This window comes from Pinus tabuliformis, chromosome 4_2, assembly GCF_031772625.1.
Source record: "Pinus tabuliformis cultivar Carrire ecotype Pingquan chromosome 4_2, CPIR1, whole genome shotgun sequence".
Taxonomy (NCBI): domain Eukaryota; kingdom Viridiplantae; phylum Streptophyta; class Pinopsida; order Pinales; family Pinaceae; genus Pinus; species Pinus tabuliformis.
Genome location: NC_142304.1, coordinates 680,912,462 through 680,938,551, shown reverse-complemented (window position 1 = coordinate 680,938,551; position 26,090 = coordinate 680,912,462). Strand labels below are relative to the sequence as shown.

The window sequence follows — 26,090 nt, the reverse complement described above, 5'->3', positions numbered from 1 at the left end:
TGTGGTTTATATATATTTGCATCATTGAATCGAACCTGAATGGCTGCATTGGTTGATGATGCAATTGCTAATCGAAGCTTATAAAGACTGTTTTGTTCCACACCTCTTAGCTGGAATTTTATTTGCCTGAACATCCTCAACAGCATATTTATCATGTACTAACAGTTGTCCAGTAATATATCCTCGTTCTGGTTTCTTTCTAAATAATGGAGATTCAGGCCACCCATAAGGCCAACTTTGTACCTCCTTTATCATCTGTAACTTTGCATCTTGCCACAAGGAGAATGGGTGAGCCTCTCTTGATGAAGAATTAAGATAAATGAAGACTGAGCCAAAAACCTTTTGCCACGCTTCTCCAGAACGAAACTTAGGACATAGCTCTTCACCCGCATAATGAGCACTATGAAACATTGCAAGCGATGTTGGCCCAACATGGGATGTCAAGTTTTGTTTTATTGGACCTCCATTACGAAATTCATCGCTAGGAGTGATGACCCAGAACCCAACCATGGGATCAAAGCTGATCCATCCATGGACTCTGTTCTCCCTATTGTCACATGAGTACTGGTACTTATCATCTACCTCGCCTTGAAGGCTAGGGTTCCCAGGATTTGAGAGAAAAACTGCTTCAGGATATGTATGTTGCATCTGTTTGGCATCCGATCATCCGGGGATGGCATCAATCTTTGCTTGTTATCAGCAATTGCCATGTAGTGAAATCTGTCTTTCCTCAATTTGAATGTAACACGAGTTTGATTGAGATTGAAATCTGGCCACCCCGTTGGACGCTCATATATCGCATAGGTGTAAAACCCACTGCTCCCTCGAAGCAAAACAAACCTTTTGTCTATATTTAATGGCACCATCTTCCAACTGCTTGAAGGATTGTATGGCCTGAGGAAAGAGACTTCAACCTTATCCTTGTTAGCCTCGACCACTTTAAAAAATATCGCACTTGGCACATCAAACGTATCCTTCCCTCCTGGCTCGTTCCAATTGAGATCCCAGTATCCTCTGTTCGTTTCTTTGTTGAGAATTTCGAGCAAATTGTCAAGCCCTCCATAACGTATGCCTGTAATTATCCCCGCTGGTTTTGATATGGTGACTCGCACAATTCCATTATCTAATGCAATGTGAGCACCCTGATCCACAAAATACACATCGCCCCCCTAACACTTCCGCTACAGAGTGCAGAACTAATAGCATACTTATCAAAAGTGTGATAACTGTAATCTAATGTAGCGCAAGTCTTCGGAGAGCCATGGTTCTTGGAATATTTACAATCTCCCTCTGAATTTAACTTGTGCTTTGGTAATTCTTTAAACTCCAAAACTTCTGTGGCTGGAAATCACCAACATCTTCAGCGATATTATCCAAGGAAATGTTCTTCAAAAAGGACATGGCATCACCTAGCATGTAACTTTGAGCTCAAATTCTGATGAAGCCTGGCTTACAGCTTGAGAAGTTTCTTGGTCGCCAGCTGGAGCATGTAACCGGCACGTTACCACGTTTGTAGAAGACAATATCTAAATAATACCATCCACCTTGACAAAGGAAATTCATCTATTTCGAACTCTGCCATTTGCGCCATCCTTCTTTTATTTCTATTTAATGCGCACTCACCCTTTTAACGACACCAGTTAACCTAAAACCAGCTCTTGTGCCACTAATAATGGCGGCCTTGTAGCACATAAAACTACTCGACACTTGGCATTAATCACCGCATTTGAAAAGAGCACTTTCATGTCTTCAATATATGCATTAATAATGAACCAACGTGCTCGATAATACTCAAGACATTTTCATTTATATCAGTCATTTTAAAAACCCCTGTATTTCTTAGATCCATCCATGGTGCCATCATGTTCTCCAGAAAGCAGGGCGGAATTAATAACTCCATTGGTGCTAGCCAATATCAAAGGCTTCTTTCTTCCATCCATTGTCAATGCCTCAGCCAGATTTAGACTCGATATGCCCATTTCTTAATAAACCACCCCAAATTATACTAAGCAACAACATAGCAGCTATCTGCTTTTAGAGCTTCAGAGTATTTCTGAATTCCTTCATGGACAATTTCTACAAGTTTGAAACTGGTCCCAAGGTCTGTCAAAACAATTACCAAGTACTCCGCAGCATGAACAAGGTGTGAACATGAACTTTATCATAAATATTTTTCAAATCTTTCAATCCATTGTGGCGCCCTGCTTTGTGAAAGAAGTTACAGATTGTGAAAAGACAATCCCAAATGTCAAACACTCTATGACTTATAAAATTTAATAGATTCTTTGTCTAGAGGATTCAACACAAAATCTCCTGCAAGTCTCCCACATTAGTATGTACATCTTTCACAATCACCCATGAGCCAGAATTCAGAGATAACTCCCTTAATGTATTTGATGGAAATCCTACAATAGCTGCATCATCATAAGGTGTCTCCTTGAACATACTGTCACTGCTCTCATCAACATTCCTGGAGGGAAGTAGAACTCTGTACAATAAGCATGCTAGGATTTGGACCTTCACTGAAAACTCAAACAAATCCCCAGTTTCGTAGCACGCTACGAAACCACTCAAACAGGTAGCGCTGCGAAACTGCTAAAAAGAATTCTGGCGCTGCGAAAATACCCTGACTTTAAGCTAGACTAAAAAATTTTGACAACAACATTTTCAGTGATAACAGTCGGGTAGCTCGAGAATGAATTTGTAACTTAAGGCCGTGAGTTTATTGCTTAATATCAAATTTATGGAGCTGGGGCAATGTGGGTTGATTTAATTCCAAATTAATATGTAGACAGTGTTTAATTTGGGATTAGACAGGTGCTTTAATGGTGAACTTGCAGAGAAATGGTATGCATGGGACAAAACAAGAGAATTATGGTGAATACCTGGATGAACAGCCGGAAAACCTTCGGTTCGAACTGTGGGGGCTCAATGCAGCTGAATTGACGAGTTCTGGTGGTTGCAATTTCGAATTTGGAGGTTCGGAGGCAATGTCGCGATGCAGATGGTTGCAACGGCTCAGTCACTTTCGCTTGAAAATGACATAAAACGGCCAAAAACGTTTGTTTTAACAACAAATTCGGAAAAAAAAGGGTGATTGGCGCTTTTCCGCCGATGACGTCAGCATGACGTCATGGCGGGCCCGGGGTATGGAGGGTGACGTGGACGCTGAGCTGGAGGCCAGCGCGGATGGACATGGTGGCGGATGGAGAACGGTGGCAGGGCTACGTGGAGGGCCACGAGGCGCGGGGGCGGGCAGAGGTAGTACAACGTCATGATGACGTGCGGGTGACGTAGCAAGGGAGGTGGTAAGCGGTCTCCCCACACCACCTTTGGGCAAAGGCGGTATCGGGGAGGGGGGCTCCGAACAACCCCGCTGATCACCACGTGTCCCGTGTACGAGCACCAATACCGCCCTCTCCCTGGACGTTAAAGGGAGACGGGTTCAGATTTGATACTGACTGCCCACCATTGGATCGGGGGCGGCGGATAACGGACGGCTGGCGGGCGCCCCAACCGGTTGTGCATGTTGGGGGGACCCGCTGGCCCAATAAAATATTCGTTTAAATATTTTGGGCGTGGAACTTTGGGTTTTGGGGTTTTTGTGGGTTTTGAATTAATCTGTCGGGGGGGATAAAGGGTTAGAGTTAGGTTTGAGTAAAGGGAAAGGGGTTTTTCATGAAATTTTTGGAAAAGAGGGGAAATGAGGGTGTAGTGTAGGTTATTATTCTGACCAGAGGTCAGAGCAATCCCAAAGCAGGGTTGACCATAGTCCCTGGTGGACTAATGTCTCCCTTAGATAAACTTAGTTAGCTATAGTGCTAAAAAGGGGGATATTTATACAGTGCTTGGGGTTTTATACACCATGGTGTTATAATAGTAGGGGAAAAAGGGAACATAGGGGATTTAATGTAAATACAGTTAGTAGTTAGTATTGGGGGGATGAGAATGGGAAGTGGTAGTTACTAAGCTTTTCAGGAATAAAACTTAGTTAGGAAGTAGATCAAAATGAAAAGAGTTTTTACACAAGAAATGTGGCTTCTTTTCAAAGAAAGGAGTCATTTATGACATGAAGTTTGTACAAGTGAAAAGTATAAAGAGGACTGACGAGGTAGATCCTGCAGTGCTCATGGGAAGTTAGTGAGAAATTTTGAAGGGGATGAGGGAAGTTAGTGATGATTTGGCACTTTGCCACATAGGCCACTGCTCTTGTCTTTCCTGCTGATGGCCACTTTGATTTGGTCCAAGTGATGTGCTTGGACTTTGCTTTCTGCAGCCTTCAACTGCCTACCCTGCCTATTATGCCTAACATTTTTTTATTTTGTATGGGTGCACTTGGTCTTGCAAACCCTGAGAATTTTCTTTTCTTTTTTCTGCCCTCCTATCTAAGTCTACCCTTATGACCTCCAAGGGCCCAGATTAAACAGTTGGGCACCTTTCTTTCTCTATCCACCTAGTCATCTGTCAAGCTTGAGCTGTTTGAATAGGTACTTCCTTTCTAGTCTACAACATGCAATTTAAAACATGGTGAGGCCCAGCTTGAGCTGTTGGACCACCCATCAAACTAGTAGTGGCAATTTGGACTAGCCACTTTCATGGTCTTTGTTTGGGGCTCATTTATTTTATTTTTTCATTGACCAATTCCTTTTCACAAAAATGGAACCTTAGCAGCATGGAAGGTAGACATTTTTGGCACTTCCACTGTCAATCATGAGAGATGAAAACCTATTGGTATAGGAGGCTAATAGTGGCTCCACTTGGGGATGGCTTTTCCAGGTGAAAAGCGAAGAACATCAGGTCAGATTGCCTGAATTTGCTTCCCTGTTGCTGGCTGAATTTCTGTGTTTGTTGGAGACCAATGCTTAGGATCCTGGATGTTTGCAGGCAGCACCCACTGAGCTGATTTGCTGTGAAATTTCAGATCTATTTTTCATCTGTTTCTCAAGCTTTCTCTTCATGATTTGATAACTGCGATGTGCTTACATTGCTGCCCAGATGCCAGGATCCATATCTCCAAAAATATCATAGTATATCATCCTGGTCTTCTCAAAAATGTGATGCAGTTGCTGTTTTATTTATCTTCTGTAATTGGAAATACTGGAAAATACAAATATCTATGTACAATACATGCCTGTTTAGTGTTTAATCAAAGGAGTCAAAATAACGCTTGAGCATTCTCCCATTAACTGGGCCTTCCTCAGTGTCTGAACCATCCACACTTCTCAAAAAATAGGTATTGTTTCCTTGTATAGCATAACTGACATAGGGTCCCTTCCATAGAAAATTAAACTTACCATGTTTGCCGTTGTCCTCTCTTCTGGAATCCCATCTTAACACTTTATTCCAATAAAGAAATCTTCAGCTTTGGTTCTTTTGTCGAATATTCTTTTGATCTCTTCTTGTAGAACTTGGGTTCTTTGATAGACTTCTTCTCTTGTTTGCTGTAAGTGAATTGTCTGATTAATTCTCCTTTGGCTTTCATTGGGCTCAGCTTGTATTTCTTGCAGCAACTTAATCACAGGAATTCCTAGAGATGTAGGAAACTTTGCTTCTAGCCCATAAACCAGTTCATATGGACTCATGCCAATTGATCTCTTGGTGGTCAATCTATCTGCCCACAGTGCATTTACCAGCTTCTTATGCCAATTCTTTTTGTTTTCTTCCAAAACTTTTTTAATGATGTTGATGAGACTTTTATTAGAAGATTCAGCTAGGCCATTGCCTTGGGGATAATAGGCAGTGGAATGACCTAGGGTCATGTGATATTTGTGACAAAAGTTGATCATTTTCTTGGACTTGAAAGCTGCAGCATTGTCTGTGATAATTTTGTCTGGACAGCCAAACCTGGACAAGATATTGGTTTCTAGAAATTGTATGATAATGGAGTCATTGGCTTGCCTACAAGGGATGGCCTCTATCCATTTGGTAAAATAGTCTGTGGCAGTGAGAATCCACCTATGCTGGCCAGAGGATGAAGGGTGAATTTCACCAATGAAGTCTAAACCCCATTGCTGAAATGGTCTCTCAGTTGAAATTGGTTTGAGTGGTAAAGGTAGCAGCTTCCTCTTGCCCTCAAAAATTTGGCATTTGTGGCAAGACATGACAAATTTCCTTACATCAGCAAACAAGGAGGGCCAATAAAATCCAGCCCTTAGGATTTTATCAGCTGTGGACTTCCAGTACAAGTGTCCTCCGCAGTCACCTGCATGAAATTCTTTGAGGACATTGTCAGTTTCTTCTAAGGTTAAGCAATTGAGTAATATTCCCTCCTGATTTCTCCAAAACAAAACATTGTCAATAATACAAAACTTTGATGCTTTCATTTTCAAGAATCTTTTCTTAGTTCTCGACAACCCTGGAGGAGCTTGCAGGTTTAGTAATACAAAACATATATCAGCATACCATGGGGATTGCATAAAGGCTTGGTTGATCTGTGGAGTCGCCATCTCCTGTTCGTCGTCCAGTTCATTAATGTCAAGGGCTTGGAAATTGGTTTCAGTCATTAATTTGGCTAGGCCTTGGCCTTTTATCAGTTTGGTCGATTTGATCTCAATGTCATATTCTAGGATGTTAGTAATCCATTTGCCTCTCTTGCCTTCAAGGCCCTCTTGGGTTAGAATATCTTTGACCACTGCATTAGGAACATAGGCAATTATATGAGAGTACAAGATGTAGATTCTGAAATCCTTGATGGCTTTTATCAATGCATAAGCTTGTTTTTCCATGATCTGATATTTCAGGGGAGCATCCCTAAGTGCTCTGCTGAAAAATGTAATGGGTTTTTCACAGCCTTGGTCATCTTTTTGTAGCAAAACAACAGCAATTGTATGCTTAGAAGCAAAAGAGAATATGATGAAATCTTGATCAAATCTACGGCTTGTCAGAACTGGTGTGTTTGTCAATGTTCTTTTGATATCCTCAAAGGCTTGTTTAGCTTCCATAGTCCATTTGACCTTGGAATCCTTTTTCAGCATATTGTTTAGCAGTCTAATGAGTTCAGCCAGATTGGGAATGAATCTCCTCAAGAAGTTGATCTTCCATAGAAAGCTTTGTAATTCTTTGATATTTCTTGGATGAGGTACTTGTAGGCTAGCTTGAATTCTGTCAGGATCAATCCTAATACCATCTTTTGAGATTATATGTCCCAGGAGTTTGCCTTCCTCCAATCCAAACAGTGATTTCTTTGGGTTTAGGGATATGCCATATTTTCTACAAATTGTGAAAACTTGCCTCAAGTGTTCTAAGTGTTCTTGATCTGATTTCGAAAAAGCAATTAAATCATCAAGGTAGACAACTAGAAAATCATGAAGTTCCTTGGCAAAGGCAATATCCATCGCTCTTTGGAATGTAGCCCCTGCATTTTTAATCCCAAAAGGCATCTTAACATATTTGAATGTTCCCCAAGGTGTTGTGAAGGCAGTTTTGTCTTGGTCATCCGGGTGTACTAGAATCTGGTTGAATCCTGAGAAACCATCTAGTAAGGAGATCCTTGAGGCTCCCACCACTCTTTGGAGAATGTGATCCATCTTAGGTAAGGGATAATTATCCTTGAGGGATACTTGGTTCAAATTCCTTAGATCAACACAAAGTCTTATCTCACCAGTTTTCTTTCTTGTGGGCACCAAATTTGAAATCCAGTCTGAGAATCTGATTGGGGCAATGATCCCTGCTTCATACATACGTTTGACTTCTTTTTCAATGAGGGGGAGGAGGACTGGATTGATTCTCCTGAGTTTCTACTTAAAAGGCTTCTGATTTTCTTTCAACGGTATTGTGTGCTGGATAACTGATGTATCATACGACTTAAGGTCCTCATAGCTCCAGGCAAAGACATCTTGAAATTCTTTAAATAACTCAATATATTTCAGCTTCTGTTCAGGAGGTAATGCTTTGGATAATTTGACCATTTTGGGATGTTCATGGGTCCCAATGTTGCAATCCTCTATTTCAGCATTGAGTGGTTGGATTTTTGGTTTTCTTGAGATATCATTTGAGTCAAATAGATCCTCCAAAGGGGTTAGACCTATGGGTAGAAAATTATCCTTTAGCTCAATTACCTCATCTTCTGCTTCAGCCATTTCCTCTGCGTTTTCTGATTGTCTCAACTGCCGTATAGTTTCACTGTCAAAGGTGGTCGGATGTAAAAACAGATCAGCTGTTTCAGCTGATATGTTCTGTGTAACTGTGCATATTTGTGGTTGATCATCTCTAGTGCTAGTGTCAATACTCATCCTAGAGAATTCTTCTTTTAAAGTGAGGAAGTTTTTTATCTGTTTGTTACTCTCAAAGACTTGCCAATTCTTGATGTTATCTGGAACTGAAGGTCTGTGTTTGATTTCAGCTGTGAAAGTATGATTGGTTTTGAAAGGTAACTTACAAGTGCTGGCAAAAGTTGCCAAGCTGTGAGCATGTAGGTTGAGTTCTCTGGAAATCTTGGTCAGTTGTGATTGTGAGAAGCACTCCAATATTTGAACAGCTGCCCCCTTGTATGATCTCAACCTTAGATCATTTGTGGTGAAATTTCCCTTCAATTGTTGTATGACCAAGTCTGAATCTCCTAAAATTGAGACGTTGGTTGCACCTAGATTTTTTAGGAGTTTCAATCCTAACAGAAGGGCTTCATATTCAGCCATGTTGTTTGTGCATCGGAAGTTTAGTCTATATGCATCCCCCTCAGCTTGGTCATTATGCATATTGTGGATCCATACTCCTGCCCCAGCTCCTAGCTTGCTTACAGAGCCATCAAATTCTAGATACCATAAAGTTTCATGATCAAGTTCCGGATTAAAATTTTTAGTGACTTGGATGATGGGAAAATTTGTTTTTTGCAAGTTGTTGGGCACATCATTTCCTTCTATCTTGTTAACAGCCATCACCATGGTCCCTTGGTCTTTGAAAGTAGATTGTTCATCTGATTCCTTAGTCTCTACTGTCATTAAAAGTTCAGAATAAGCTTTGTGACATATGTCAGCATTGTAGAGAATGAATGAATCCATGTCCGAGTGTATGGAATAGATTGGAAAGTTTTGGAGCTTATCTTGACTTCTTACCACATATTTCATCAGAGTTTCCCGGTACAATCTCTTTGGCTGACCAAAGACTGAAATAGTTGCATAGGACATGTCCAATTGCAGAGATCCTTGAAGTTTGGCCCCCCAGGATCTGGACAAGAGCATGCCATACTTAGGGGGTATGTCAGCTACCACTACATCCATTAAGATAGTTTTGGTTGGATATTGGACTAGGGAGACACATAAGTCTTTGATCAGGCCTAAACATCTGACTTGGCTTGAATCAAATGAAAATAGATCCTTGTAAGGTCTTGTGATGTCTAAGTCAAGTTTTTCCATTACAGATTTGGGCATTAAGTTGTGTGAGGCCCCAGAGTCAAACATTGCATTATGTAGGACCTTGTCATGAATATTCAGGCTGACATAAAAGGGTGGTATCCCTCCATTCTCTGTTTTTCCATTAACCTCAGGTCTGAACAGCAACTCTGGTTGGTCATCTAGAACATTCACAGCATCTTTATTGTCTGATATTTGGAGTGATCTATTGATCTGCTGTCTATAAATGTCATGTTTGGCTAATTCTGAAAGAGGCACTGATATTTTTAGCTTACTAATTTCTGTTTCCAAGTTGAAAGGTTTTTCTATTTGAATTTTGGCATTCATTGCAACCATTTTTTCCTTTTCAGCTGTATTATCAGGGGTCCTTTGTTCATAATTGGGTCTATTTTGAGTAAAGTTGATGCCATGTTTGTTTTCTAGGGGAGCGTCGGCCTTTGTCTTTAATAGATGAGGTGTACTTGGCTGATTTTGGGAGGACTGTTGTTCTGAAATATCTTCCACAGTCACTTCTTTGTTAGGTGGGTTCGAGCTGCCAGCTGATTGTGGAGGAGTGGCATTTTCATTGATCTTTTTTGGTTGTTTGTTGTCCTTTGGTTTAGGAGGCAGAGGTACATCTATGGTTCTGGTTCTGAGTTTATATTGTTTATGTACTTCATACACAGCTGCATCATAACCTTCTTTAAAATCAAATGATTCACCTGTCTTAGTGTGGAATTGACTGTCATTGTAAACCTCTTGGTCTTCTTGTGTCAAAAAGATTTGATTTTCACCATCCAAACCCATTAGATTGATGTGAGGGTCCTCACTAGGTTCACTAGATGTTGAAGTCTCAGCATAATTCTCTTGAAAAGGAGGTCTGACATGCTGGTCAGGATCAGTCCTTCCAACATTGGGATTTTGATTCTTTCTGAAGTTTGTGTTTCTTATATTACTTGTCTGCCCTTCCCATGATGACTTTCTTTCTATGGTTTCCACTCTGTCCCCAGGTCTATCCATACCTTTGATGATTGCATCTAGCTTTTGCTCAAATGATGAGGGTTCTTCTTTGAAAGTAGTTCTCCGTTCAGTTCTTGCCCGATTTCTTTTGGCAATTAGATTTGCCTCTACACTCACAGCTATGTTTTGCATGTCTGCTAGAGTTGCAGGGGCTCTTTCTCTTAGCTGATATGCCATATCAGCATCAAATCCATCAGGGAACTTAATCAATGCTAAATCAGGTGGAGGTCTAAGATTTTGAGGAATGGCATTGTAAATGGTGTTAAATCTGGTGCAATAGTCCAAGACAGTTTCTTGTGGACCTCTTTTTATGGTGTCATATTCAGATAGGATATGTAGAGGGTCCTTTTTCTTTTCCCATCTGTTCAGGAAGGACTGATACAGGGCACCCGAATTAGCTATAGAGTTTGCAGCCAGTGCCCTGAACCATGTTCTCACTTCACCTGTCAGACTTTGGACAAAGATTTTCATCCTTACATCATCATCATCTATCTCATAGTTCTCGAAGTAGTCTTGCATTTTCTTAGTATGTTGTAAGGTAGCGTATGTACTCGTTCCATCAAAATAAGTTATTTTACCTTGGTAATCCTGAGGCATGGCCCCAGGATTGTTAGGCAACTGAAGGGGTGCATAACGATTAGCCATATTGGATGGGATAAGTGGGACAACTGGAACAACGGGAATAATAATAGCAGTTTGTGTGTTGGGTGTTGACAATAGGTTTTGTGAAGTGGATGATGAAGAGGGGGGAGAATGAGTAGTATGAAGGTGAACGGTTGGCTTAGAAGGGGTGGGAATAAAACTATGCTGAACTGCCTCAGGGCTAGATTCAGGAGATTGCTCTGGTTCCTTTTGGCTCTTATGAGTTTTATGGATCAAGTTGGGGTTATCGAAAACAGGAGGAGGATTTGGGTCAGGATTTGACCTGGTATGCCTAGTTTTCTTCTTAGGAGCCAGCTTCAGAACTTCTTTTTAGTATTTTTTGAGGATATTTTTAGAACTATTTCAAGGGACTGCTCAAGCTTTTGGAACCACTGTCTAAAGACAGACAGCAGTTGAAAAATACGCTCGTCCCCAGTGGAGTCAACAATTATGTTATCACTCAGGTTGTTCCCTTTGACTCCCAAGGGAATACGGCCGAGGTAACCACTAACCAATCTTTGGGTCACGGGTTCTAGCCTACCTATGACCAGAGAGGGCTCTCTCTTTATGTTTTAACTTTGTTTGTTTAATATGTTAGGCTAGCTATGATGCTCAAGGTTTTGTTTTATGGAATTCACTGGATGATGACTTCAGTGAAGATTTATATGTGTTTATGAGAGTGTTCTAGGCCATTGGGCATGGAGTCGGTGGTCATTTAGTTGTTTGATATGCTGTGTTGATACAGTAGTGATGTTGTAGAGCTAGATAAATGTCTGAGAAACAATGCTTTGAAACTGAGATTAAGTGTGATGTAACCAGGCTATGAAAGGCAATTAAGAATCTTCCAACGATCTGGTATGGAGAAACAATGAGAATATTGTTTAGATAATCTTCGGCAAAATCACATAACCAAACTTGTCCTGACGATGAACCACACTGGTTGGTTCGAAACGCGTCGACAAAAGATTGGTTATGTGATTTTGCCGAAGATTATCTAAACAATGTTATGGATCACAGAAGTCTAAATTCCTTAGTGAGAATATTATTTAGAAGCAATGAAGAATTTCTACATAACATTCATACTTGTAGAATTAATGAAAACATGAGCAATTAAGAATTCATGTCCATAATTAACTCTGAAGAAAACATTTACAGCAGTAAAGATTGAGCACAAGGTGTAACCAAACATATCCTGCACTACTCCTTTTCTCTACTGCTAGATTAATGAGATATGTGTATGATTCAATAAACATGAGAAGACAAAATAGAGATTGAGAAAAACTTATTATTCCATCAGACAGCACAAGAATTCTGCAACAGAACGCATGGATCAGCAAGACATCAAAGTTTCAGGAAATCACTGAGCTATTCCAGCCCTTTGCATTAGATAATCTGAAAGTATACAATACATTTCCCTCAGAGTGAAAATCACCAACCCCTCATACATTATTAGGGGAGGTATATATACATAATTTACATAAGAAAATATCCTGCTGATGAGTAAATGCTTCATTAATGTTATGCCAACTGCTGGAGCGTTGCAGCTGAGGGAGTAAATGTCGTAGTAACTCCTCAATGCCTTAGCTGTCAGAATGGTCAGAAGATATTGACTTTGTGGCTGCTGGAGTCGGTTGAGGATACGCTGTCAAAAATTGCGTATATCTTATCTTTTGCTGGCTGCCTTTATCTTTGTCCATATGCTGAGTCACCTTTCGGCTGCCTTTAATGCTGCTTATAATGCTACCTTTATTTTGCTGCTTGACTTTTGCTGAGCTGTAGCTGACTGGGATGGAGAAACTGAGGCTATTGTGGCAAAATTTGAAGCATTGCCAGCCACCAATCCTCCTTGGGCATTTGGTGTCTTCGAATCTTCACTAAAGTTTCATCTGCCTCTATATATCTGTAAAAATCTGGAGGAATTTCAAAAAGGTGGTTTACTTCATTTGCAATAAAAACAGACCTTCAAGTTTATTGTATAGGCTTTGTCCTGTTGGAGGCCCTGTTTCCTCAGAGGTACTGCCGGATGCAGTAATTTGATTTTCCACAAAGGTGGACATCTTGTTTGCATATTGCTCACGGGAGAGCAGTCTTCCTGTGCTGTTTAATAGGCTGGGCAGTCCATTTGCTTGCAGTGCTCCCATTTTGGCCTTGTACTCATCCACCTCAGCCTAAATTTCATAACACTTCCTCTCCACAGTTTGCACATAATTTCTGAGAGTGAGTACCTTTTTAGCTGTAAGGACAGCCTCTATTCTGTTAACAATATTGATGGCTACCAGTTCTTCCTTTGTTTGCCTATTCAAAAAATCTATCATTCTATTTGCGAGCTCAGGCCTCTTTCCCAGCACTATTCTGGCCCTTTGGATCTCTGTTTGTGCTTGGCCAATTAAGTCCATCTGCTCATGTACAGTTTTAATTGACTTCCATTGTTTAGTGATGGATTGGTCAATTTTGGCCCACAGGATTCTTTTTATTTCAGCCATGGTACTTTCTAGATTCAGCTCCTTCTCCAAGGCCTTTATCTTTTCTTTGAGGGCCTTTGTTTCTCTTCCTTCCTCTGCCACAGTCATTTTCGATTTGTCATATTTGGCATCTAAATCTGCCAACTTTTCCTTGGCCTGTTTTATCTCATTGGCCTGGAGCTCCATTTCTTTAATGGCCTTAGTCAATTCTTCCATGCTTGTGCTGGAATCTGGAGCTGTTGTTTTTGCAGGGGCCATTGCTGCCTCTGTAGTTGTTGCAGTGGTTGAAGTGGTTGGAGGAGCCTGGGATGTGGATTCTCCCTGCTTATCTTGTAGTAAGCCTTCAAGCTCTTTCTCCAAATCAAGGACCTTTTGGTTGAGCTGCATTATAAGGTCCAGCTGCTCATCGGCCTGCTTTTCCTTCTGTAGTTCTGCTGTCTGAGGGTGCTCTGTGGGCAGCAGCTTCAACCTTTTCTTCAGTGCATTGAGGTCATCTTCTTTTTTCTTTAGGAGGGCCCTTACGCCCTTTGGATCCTTAGGATCATGTCCTAGGTCGACAATGATGTCCTCCAGTGATTTTATTCTGTTGTCCTTGGCCATGGAGGACATTCTTTCAAAATCCAACTGAATGTTGGTATTTTTCAGTGATTCTTTCAATTCATGGGCCATGGTTGCCCTGTCCACCAATGTGGCATAGACCATTTCTCCAGTTTTCTTGTGGAGTTCTATTTGGTCCATGGGATGGATGTCTTTGGCCATGACCTCCACCCTAGTCCTCACAAAATCTACAGCTGATTTTGGATGTGGCATTGTAGGCTTGAAATGACTGAGGATCATTTTCTCCTCTTTCAGGTCATAAACCGACATCAATCTTTCTTGTTGGGCAGGTGTTGCATTAAGAAACTGTTTATAGACTTCCACCCTCAGCAAGTCATTTTGTGCCTTTATTTGCTTGAAAGAAGCCTTAGTGCTTTTGGGCTTATTGCTCTTCTGAGTGGAGGATGACACCTCCAAGCCAAGTGGTAAACCCTGCTCCTGCTGAAAGGAGCTTGTACCTGTATGCTGGCTGCCTTCTCCATCTTTCAATGAGTTGTCAAGGACTTCTTCACTGACCTATTCCACCTTCGGAGAATCAACCCTTTGCCTCTTGGACTCTGGTTGCTGGGAGGATCCACTTGCAGGAGTGGACTCTTCTCTTTCTCTCTTCTTACCCCTCTCCTCATGTGCCGGAGTCTGCAAGACTGGAGCTGTTGGTGGCTCAATTTGTGGAGGGGGGGTCTGCTCTTGTTGCTGCTCACTAGAAGGGGTAGGTTGTTCTTTTGGTGCTTCCTCTCCAACACCCATTATTCCCTTACCTTTACCTGTATCTGGGGCTGCTATAAAAGGTGCCTGTTTGGTCGGTGCAGCTGTTGAGGCCGAGGTCCCTTCTCCTACTGGCTGTGGTCGCTTGAAGGGTACCTGCTGCACAGAATCTAGGTCAAGAGTATTTTCCAAATCCTTTACATTCTTTTGCATTAACTCTTCTTCAGTCAATTTTTCAACTAATGTATCTGGCAACCATTCTTGCTGATTGGCATATTTTTCAATATGTGGGTACTTGCAGTGCTCATAACCTAGCAGTCTGTACTTGACTCTCCTAGCAGTGATGAAGCCTTCAGGGTCATAGGGGACCCACCGGAAGCTTTTTGAGAGCGTGTACTTGTATTTAAGGATTAGCTCAGCATCTTGCCATCCCTCTTTCTTATTCATGATGAAGGGCCCAGGTGGTGTTTGAACTTGAGATGGGCTTTCTTTTTGGAGTTGTGAAAGTGAGTGAGATCAGAGTGAATGAGCTGCCTATAATACTCCAAGGCAAATAGCCTCATGGGCACATATTTTGGGAGCCTGTATGGACAGAGCTCACAGCCATAGATTCTGATGACTGTATGATCTTCATATAGGTACCAATCACCTATTTTATAATTCTTGGAGAGCTGTTGGAATTTTTGCATATCAAATGATATTCTGGGAGGAGGGGACTTCATTAATAAGCAAGAGACTGGGTAAACAAACTGATCAATAAATTCACAATATGAATATGGTGACTTTTGCACTTGATGGAAGACAGATGTCCAGAAGATAACAGATCTTCTTTCCCCTTTAGAATCCATCTTTTTAATGTAGCATGGAAAGGCCTCGGACTGATAGTACATTTAAAGGTGATAGATATAAGATGAATACTTGAAGATGCCCTCTCTGTCTACTTTGATCAGCTGATCTTGGATCTTGTTAGCTATGAACTTGGCAAAATTATATTTGTGGGCAGGGGGTTGGCCTGGGCTGTAAGCAGCCAAAAATACCAGCATTGCTTCATCCACATGCTCACTGGTTCTGTACCCCAGCACATAAGCAATCATGTCCAACAAAAGTCTGCCTATATCAGTAAAATAGACATCCAAGTAGGGAGGTGGCCCTGTGGGCTGGTGGTCAGGCCTCATAAATGTTTTGGTGACTTTCTGAATGTCCTCACTGGACATCTTGGCACCTGTGTCCAGCAAATAGTTCATGGAGAAAGGGAACAACAACTCAGTTTGATTGAAGTTGAGCATTTGGTTAATGGACTCAGCATTAATGTAAAAGAGGATGCTCCTAGATAGAGACTTAACAACTCTGTGTTGCACATCATAATTCTCAGCACATAGGCGAATAATCTCTGGAAAAATATTGACAGAGGGGAGACAGTAGTGTGGAAAATTTGACTCCCATATGCCATAGGTATCCTTGCCATTCAGGTAGTCATCTCTCAATTGCCTGAAGGTCTGCAAATGGTCCCTGTTACCCACAAAGTCTTGGATGAGGTAGTCCCTGTCAGCAAGAGGCAAGGATTCCAGGTCTTTATTTGGTGCATTTATGGGAGCAACACTGAGGTCTGTGGGTGCAGGAGCAGCCATTATGTAGTCTGAATTTGAACAAGGCAAGTATAGTAGCTAGGAAGGATCCTCCAAATTTCAGTGACAGACTCAATGTAGAAAATGCTAGAAATTCTCTCCAAATGGAATAGGCAGGCTATGCAGGACTGTCTCTGCTTTGCTTGGGTAATTTCACAGAGATTGTGAATTGATGAGGATGAATTGCAGAGGGTATGTAGGATTCAAATTGGAGAAATGCAGCTTTGGGCCTGCACACGGCAAAAGGGAACAATGCCGGGCAGCTCGAGAATGAATTTGTAACTTTAGGCCGTGAGTTTATCGCTTAATATCAAATTTATGGAGCTGGGGCAATGTGGGTTGATTTAATTCCAAATTAATATGTAGACAGTGTTTAATTTGGGATTAGACAGGTGCTTTAATGGTGAACTTGCAGAGAAATGGTATGCATGGGGCAAAACAAGAGAATTATGGTGAATACCTGGATGAACAGCCGGAAAACCTTCGGGTCGAACTGTGGGGGCTCAATGCAGCTGAATTGACGAGTTCTGGTGGTTGCAATTTCGAATTTGGAGGTTCGGAGGCAATGTCGCGATGCGGATGCTTGCAACGGCTCGGTCACTTTCGCTTGAAAATGACATAAAACGGCCAAAAACGCGCGTTTTAACAACAAATTCGGAAAAAAAAAGGTGATTGGCGCTTTTCCGCCGATGATGTCAGCATGACGTCATGGCAGGCCCGGGGTACGGAGGGTGACGTGGACGCTGAGCTGGAGGCCAGCATGGCTGGACATGGTGGCGGGCGGAGAACGGTGGCAGGGCTACGTGGAGGGCCACGAGGCATGGGGGCAGGTGGAGGTAGTACAACGTCATGATGACGTGCGGGTGACGTAGAAAGGGAGGTGGTATGAGGGAGGTGGTAAGCAGTCTCCCCGCACCACCTTTGGGCAAAGGCGGTATCGGGGAGGGGGGCTCCGAACAACCCTGTTGATCGCCATGTGTCCCGTGTACGAGCACCAATACCGCCCTCTCCCCGGACGTTAAAGGGAGACGGGTTCAGATTTGATAATGACCGCCCACCGTTGGATCGGGGGCGGCGGATAACGGACGGCTGGCGGGCGCTCCGACCGGTCGCGCATGTTGGGGGGACCCGCTGGCCCAATAAAATATTCGTTTAAATATTTTGGGCACGGAACTTTGGGTTTTGGGGTTTTTGTGGGTTTTGAATTAATCTGTCGGGGGGGGATAAAGGGTTAGAGTTAGGTTTGAGTAAAGGGAAAGGGGTTTTTCATGAAATTTTTGGAAAAGAGGGGAAATGAGGGTGTAGTTTAGGTTATTATTCTGACCAGAGGTCAGAGCAATCCCAAAGCAGGGTTGACCATAGTCCCTGGTGGACTAATGTCTCCCTTAGATAAACTTAGTTAGCTATAGTGCTAAAAAGGGGGATATTTATACAGTGCTTGGGGTTTTATACACCATGGTGTTATAATAGTAGGGGAAAAAGGGAACATAGGGGATTTAATGTAAATACAGTTAGTAGTTAGTACTAGGGGGATGAGAATGGGAAGTGGTAGTTACTAAGATTTTCAAGAATAAAACTTAGTTAGGAAGTAGATCAAAATGAAAAGAATTTTTACACAAGAAATGTGGCTTCTTTTCAAAGAAAGGAGTCATTTATGACATGAAGTTTGTACAAGTGAAAATTATAAAGAGGACTGACCAGGCAGATCCTGCAGTGCTCATGGGAAGTTAGTGAGAAATTTTGAAGGGGATGAGGGAAGTTAGTGATGATTTGGCACTTTTCCACATAGGCCACTGCTCTTGTCTTTCCTGCTGATGACCACTTTGATTTGGTCCAAGTGATGTGCTTGGACTTTGCTTTCTGCAGCCTTCAACTGCCTACCCTGCCTATTATGCCTAATTTTTTTTTAATTTTGTATGGGTGCACTTGGTCTTGCAAACCCTGAGAATTTTCTTTTCTTTTTTCTGCCCTCCTATCTAAGTCTACCATTATGACCTCCAAGGGCCCAGATTAAACAGTTGGGCACCTTTGTTTCTCTATCCACCTAGTCATCTGTCAAGCTTGAGATGTTTGAACAGGTACTTCCTTTCTAGTCTACAACATGAAATTTAAAACATGGTGAGGCCCAGCTTGAGCTGTTGGACCACCCATCAAACTAGTAGTGGCAATTTGGACTAGCCACTTTCATGGTCTTTGTTTGGGGCTCATTTATTTTATTTTTTCATTGACCAATTCCTTTTCCTGCCCTTTGATTTTTCTTTTAAGGCATACCCTCTTTACATTTTTTAAACTGTCTGTTTCTTTCACAAAAATGGAACCTTAGCAGCATGGAAGGTAGACATTTTTGGCACTTCCACTGTCAATCATGAGAGATGAAAACCTATTGGTATAGGAGGCTAACACCTTCACAAGAGGAAGAGACCCCCCCAGTCATGAAACTTATCCAGACATTTATCCAGTACTTCCTCCAAGCAGTCTATTTGTTTTCTTTGATTGGAATCAACTAGTGAAACCTCTCCTTCTATCTAATGTACCATTCCAAATCATAGTACAAGTTTACAAAATGATCATGTCATAGATGCAGGGGCTTCAGTGAGTATCCTTTCCTCAAGTGCTTGGAAAGCGCTTGGTTCACCATCGCTTTTGCCTGATAAACAAAATTTGCGAGGCTTCAACAAAGGAACCAGTCGACCATTAGGGATCCTTCCAAAGTTAGCAATAACTTTGAGAAAGAAATCTGTTTATGTGAACGTGATGGTAGTCCAAGGTCCACTAGATTACAATCTACTCCTTGGATGTGATTATATATATAGCATGGAAGCCCTTGTTTCCACATTCTTCCGAGTGATGTGTTTTCCACATCAAGGCAGATTGGTGCAACTTGTTGACCAACTTTCATTTCTTGGTTCAAACACAGCTATAAATCAACCATCATCCCTAAATGGCCTCTTCGCATCAACAATGTCTCTTCCATCTTCATCCCATCCACCTAATTATCGTGAGTAGTTTGGTGAGTGTGATGAAGATTAGGGGGCATGCACCCTACTCTGCTTTGGCAGGCAAACCTAGAGGAAAAGAGAGATTTTATTGAAAGGTCATAATACTTAGACCAAATAACATTCCCATATAGGTTATGTGATCAGTCTGACGTGATTATTTACTTTGTACGATTGTGAATGGAAGCTCACAGCATTCACCTTCGTACGTTATGTGATCGGAGGCTCACAAGAATCACCTTTGTCTATTTCGATGGAAAAAGCAAAGGAAGAGTTTTGTCAGCCAACAGAAACAATCCTTCCTAACCGCAGGAACTTCCATTTGGTAACCTAGAGACTCTCCTTTTAATGAAAGACCTGGGGGCATGCAAACCTTTGCATGCAAGTGAAAAGTGACCCTTGATTTCTTTTAGTTTGTAGGTTCTTAACCCTTTAACCTCGTTGCTTGGTCATTTGTAGCTTACATAAAAAGTTCATGAGCACATGTTATAGTAGTGATCAAGCACATTAAAAAATAAATGTCCCAAGAGACATTATCAAAAGACTAGCAAGAGAAATGTTCCCGCAAGGTTCAAGCTTGTTAAAAAATCAACCCACACTAAGCACATGTTGGCACAAGGTTCAAGTTCATTAAAAAATAAATCAACCTCTGGTAAATAACCTTTTGTGATTGCTTTGCTATCTGCCCTTTTCAACTTTGGTTGTGCTCCTTCCATCACCTCCATTTCATATGTCCAACCATACACTTCCACTTGATTGTTTACCCTTTTGAGGAACATCTGCAATGAGTGATTTTGATTGCCACCCTCTTCACACTGACATGTTTTGAGAAGTTCCAAACTTACCTGGAACCAACTGATACCCAAAAATATCACTCGTTCCTCAAAAAACAAGCCTCTTTTAAACTCTTTTTAGACTCGTTAAAAATAAAAAGATCATTGAGCTATTAGCCTTCCCAGCTCGTTAAAGTAAGGGGAACGCTATCCCTCTCATATATTTTAATCTTTTTGGACTTGAGGGATTATTAAACGAAAAGATCGAGCACTTGTCTTTGTCGGCTCGTTAAAACTATCGAAAAGTCATCCCTTTCGTATTATTTTACACTTTTTCGGACTTAAGGGATTATGACATGAAAAAGGAATGTTGGAGTCTCCCTCTTGTCCATTTTCAGACTCTCTAAACAAGAAAAGGACCGAGTTATCTTTTTCATTAAACTCATTAAAACAATAGCGACAAACTTGTCCACCCAGACAAGAACAAGTCTCAATGACGCTAGGCTCGTTAAACACAAAGTGACAGGTTTGCCTGAAGGGCAAATTATAGACCAAGCATATGTTATCCTCCTCAAGCTTGTCAAAAATAAAGAGGTACTGGTCAGCAATGACTGGGGAAAGATGGGAAGAAAACATGAATAACTCTATTGGCAGCAAGTCGCTCTTGAACATGACACTTTCGCTCCATCACCGTGATTGAGTTGGGTTGGGTTTCTGTTCACCATCACCATTGGTCCACCATGCCATCCATGGGGTTAACGCTACTAGTCCATATCAATGTCACCAATATGTTCAAGGGAATTCATTCAAAGAATTCACCATCCAGCAAATTCCTCATCCACTGCATTACATCCACGCTTCATTTTTCATGATCGTCGTTCCTGAACCTCATATTATCAGATCGTTTTCACCTCCACAAAAAACGTTTGCTCCGTCTCATGTCGTAGATGTGGGATACATCAAGGCCCTCCTACAACAGGTCACTTCTTGTTGACATTAGCTCATTATCCAAGAAGATGACTTAGAAACAACCCTTTCAGTACTTTGAAGATTGCATGCCTCAATGGCAAGTTTCTCACTTCCGGTGATAGGTATACGTCAATGACCTTTGACCGAAAGACTTTGCATGGTGTTCGACATCAACTCATATGTTCAAACCACGTGAATTGTACTGTAGTAACTTGAGGGTCATCATCATTATCGGTGATTCCTCTCATGGCTGTTAACAACTTACATCATTGGTTGGTAATTAGGCGATGTCTTTCCATGTTTGACTTCAGAACATCTTTTCACATGGATCGACTTGTACATTGGGCAAAGATTGCATGAGTTTTGAAGACCTCGGATCTAGTTTCATCCATCCGAGCTATGATATATTCGGGAAAATAAAGACATTTCACACAGAAGCTGCACAGATAGTCATCTAGCCAGGGAAGATTACTCTTCATGCAAAGAATCACAAGTCTGCAACAGTAGACGATTGTCTATCCTATGTACATGAAAATGAATTTATAAAGCTGAGCATGGGAATGCCCACCTCAGCTAGATCATGAAAATAATATGATTATGACGTATTGTATTGTATCTTATACAGGTCACATTCTAGTTTGAATACCTTGGATCTTAATGAATAAAGCATTTCACCTAACATCAGAAGATTTATGACCAAATGCTTTAGGGGGTAGTTGTTATAGACATATTTGGGAACTGCAAGCCCAAACTCAAATGTCCATAAACTAAGTTCTCCTTAAGTCCCTAAAAGTGTTGCTTCACACCCTAAAGGATCATGGTCAACTGATTACATCATTTCCCAAAAGCTCCACCTAAAAAACTACTCAGAATTGGCCAAAACTGGACCATATAGACTACTCCATGGGAAAGGTGCAATGAATACTGACTGCCTAACTAGCCAGGTGCGACGCATACTCAAATTGCCTTCTGTGGGGTGCGATGAGCAAGAATAGACAAATGGCAGAGACAATTTGCAAGGTGGATGATCATGGAATCTTCCAAAAACTTCTCCTGTGACACTTGCCTCTCTGAATTCGCCCAGGGATGAGTAAGAGATCATGAAATCTCCAAGTGGAACCAAGAACTATCAGTGGAATGACACTAATCAAAAACCCAGATTTGACTCACACCCTTGCAAGATAGCTATAAATGGATCCCTCATCTGAGAGATCTGGAGGCTAGAATTTTGTATTTCATAAGTGTTGTTGGTTTGTTGAGAAGAGACATTGCATTGTTGGGTGATTTTCTTGTTCATGAGGTGAAGAGGGCTTCTACAACTAGGAGGATGATGCTGGATCAGATAGCTGGGTTGTAATCCGCTCTTACATTACTATTAATAAAGTTCTTTGAGTTTTCCTCTATATGATCTTGTATTTGTGAATCTTATTGTTTATGAATGCAATTGTATGGTCAATATGTTTATGATTCCTCATTGTTTATGATGTTTTAGATAGAGATGTTTGATAGTTTGTTGTTACTTTGACTCTACAGGTACTCTTTGAAGCGGGACAAGTAGGAGAGGAGTGGCAAATTCTATCAAGGAAAGGAGAAATCAAGCCAGGATCAAAGCGGAAGATCCAAGTTGGTCTTATTTTCTTCTCTTCCATCTATCACACTTAAAGGAACTCTTGAAAAGCTTTCATTGTTTGTTTCTAAGATAGCTACCTGTCTTAGTGGGACTAGCATTTCGAATCGACACTAGTTTTCCTTCAAACAGTTATGAGTCATTTTTATGTTGTTGGATTATATGTCTTAACTATGAAAATTTTTATTGCTTAGAATATCTACATTGAAACATTAAATTAGAGATATAATGTATGTTTCATTCAATATACAAATAATGACTTTTGAATTCATTTAGTGATGTAATTTGTTCATAATGTCATGGTTTTTTTATTTTATGGTTGAAAAAATTTCAATTTCTTTTGTATCTAGCATGTTATCGTTGAGAACATGTTGAATTTATACTTAGGAAAGAAAAATGTTATTCTACCAAAAAAATTAGTGTGTTTTTTTCCTCATAAACAACTTTGTTATCCACACTAAAAATTTGGTTTTACTAGCATTTTTTTAAAATTTTGAAGATTGACCCTAAAAAAAAATCAATGTTCCAGTATCATCACTTTTTTGTTTCCAAGCTGTATTTTGCACGAAAATTTCATTTTCACTGCCATTTATAAAACAGGTTGAAAATTGCTCCTAAAAAGAAAACCATCATTCTAGTATACACACTTTTCATTTTTAGCACTATTTTTGATGTTTTTTTAGCGCTTTTTGGCTAGAGTTCCCATTTTGAGTTTATAGTTCCCATTTCAAAGTTTACATAGTTTAAGCCTTTGTCACCTTTGTTATGACATCTTCTATTGATTTTCTGCCCTTGCATGGCTTCGACGTGCTCAACCCCTTATCTTTCCTCGGTGTTAGGCCTCTGCTGCTGTGCCCATCACCTCACACAATATGAGCCATAAGATGTTGTCTTAAGCACTGATGACATCCAAAGTGAGTTAGATTAAAACACATAATTGAAGTTATGCACCACCTCACCCATTCATTGTTATTTGCAGTAGGGTACCTCTTGCCTTGCATCTCCTCTTCACCAATTGTCCCCACAGTCATGTTGGGATGGGTCAGAGCTCGCAGCCCCCAATGGGAAAGGCCATGACCCCAACCCCTTGAAGTGCCCTTTCCCCCTCTCGAGTTCTCTCATTTGTATATAGGTCTACCAACCCATGCCCTTGCCAAGCTCGCTGACCCACCTTGTGTCTTATTATATGCCTGTTGTATTTCAGGTACCATTCCCCCTCTACCTGAGACTTAGTGCTTTTGCCTCTCAAGTCCCCCTAGTTGGATCTCCACCCAGAGTTTCTGGCCTTGCCATCACTCTGACAAGGGTTCCAGGTAGCCTAGCACTCACGTTGCGAGTTGCGAGTATGATTGCATCCCAAGCCTGCTACCAGTTGCTTTCCCTTGCCCCCATCAATGATCAATTGCCCCTCCTGCATTACCCTGTCACAGTCAAGCTTCCCACTATCCTTGTTTACTTAACGTGGAGCTTCCCATCTATTGTACTATGTAACAACTACCCCCCACCATTTGTAAGAATAATAGCTGATATTTGACATATAAATGGGGACCCTTTTAAAAAAATTTAGTCTTTCAAAAATAAATCCTAACTCTAAGAAATTGCCTTGAGAGCTCTTAGAAAACAACCCAAGTTTAGGATCTTTATGGAAAAATGCATTTCAAATTTTTGCCATGTAATAATTATAAACATCTTTAAGTAAATCCAAAATTGCGATATGCAATGATACCCCATGCTGCGATATACCAATCATACTTCCTTTAGAAAACATGATCGAACTTCACAGAGTCACAAATAAATAAGCCATGTCATTGTGTCATCCTTGAAGATTTTGTGAAATGCGATATTGCAATTTTAACAATTGCATTTCACATTATAAGTAGACAACACTATATTACAATTCTTAAAAGTTGCGATGCACGAATAAAGCACCAAGCATGGGAAGTTACTGTGTTTTAATATAATAATGAATGGTTTGACAGGGTAATTAATGTTTAGCAGCCTGAGGAGAAGTAATGATGTTTCAAGTTATGGCTATTTAATGCTGAACATCTCATTTGAAATACTCCCACGGTACAAAGTCATTCTAGAGAGCTTTTAGCCTTAATTTCTCTATATCGTCTACATAGATATATCTCTTCCATTTTAGGTGACCTTCAAAAAACATTTCATTGCGGAAGGTGATGCAAAGGCAGAAAAAACAGAGCATTATAGAGTCTGAGCTATCAGAAATGTCTCCAACACAATGCCGATGGACGTGCAACAACATCGGAGGTCATATACACTAGGTTGAGGATGAGCGTCCGAAAATCACTGTGGTAAAGGAAACAACCAATTCAATAAAACTTTCGGGAGTCCAATTCAAAGATGTTGCATGTTCTTTCCTTCACATAATAGGAGCGAGAGCGAAGATCCTCCCCTATGCCAATATGATTACGTGGGTGGTGGAAAATCTCACTATTGAAGACAGGAAATTCAAGAAATCGAGGATGGAGCCCATGGGGTCATTCAAAGCTGAAGACCTAAAGCAAATGTACCATATACTTGATCCTCATGACATATATGACAAGTCATACCTAGCCAACCTTGCAAAGAAAAACGAAGAACCTTTCAAGATGATCCACGGCTAGAGGGTACTGGAGAAAAAGTTCAAATTTGACAAAATAGGTATGTATCATGTAGCCTCCTTGGAAAATCTCTACAACTATGCAACTGTTATGTTATGTAGTTTATATGGATTACTTAACAATGCTATGTTCTCCATAGAGTGGATTCCTTTGATTGATGTCTGTGTCAATTCCCACATTATGAACTGGGCCACTATCCTATCTAATAACGTAACCACTCACATCACTGGATGCCATTTGTTTTGACAATAAATTTCGAATGATGGGTTGGAAATGGACCTTGCAGGATCCCTACCCTATCCATCTTAGCCATAAAAAGATTTGGGAATCCCATTATATACCCCATTTTTTAAAAATATGCCATGCTTTTATTTTTCCATGGCATCAATTAATTTTTAATAAGAAAGCTCCCAAGTTTTCCAAAGAAGTTGCTACAGACCTTCTCGTAGTGGGAAAGTATTTTGTTGAAGAATGGTTTACATACATCATGGTTTTTCGCAGTACAATGAACCCACATGTCCTCCCTTTGTATGTCTCTGATAAATTATTAGCAAGAGAAATAGCCCGCGACACTGTGGGAAAAGTCTTGACCAAGACCCTAAAAGAGACTAAAAAGTCATTATGGTCATGTTTTCCTATTCGGTGTGGTTCTTTCTCATCAGTGAATTCTAACCATGAAACCAAGGAGTCAGTGAGCCTATAAAGCCTCAGGCTCCATACTTTG

The 26,090-nt window shown here is 40.9% G+C and overlaps 1 pseudogene; it reads right to left on the bottom strand.

Annotated features, from left to right (window-relative positions):
* Nucleotides 1–78: 78 nt before the first annotated feature.
* On the bottom strand, nucleotides 79–14,965 carry LOC149171264 (uncharacterized; annotated as a pseudogene).
* Nucleotides 14,966–26,090: the final 11,125 nt, after the last annotated feature.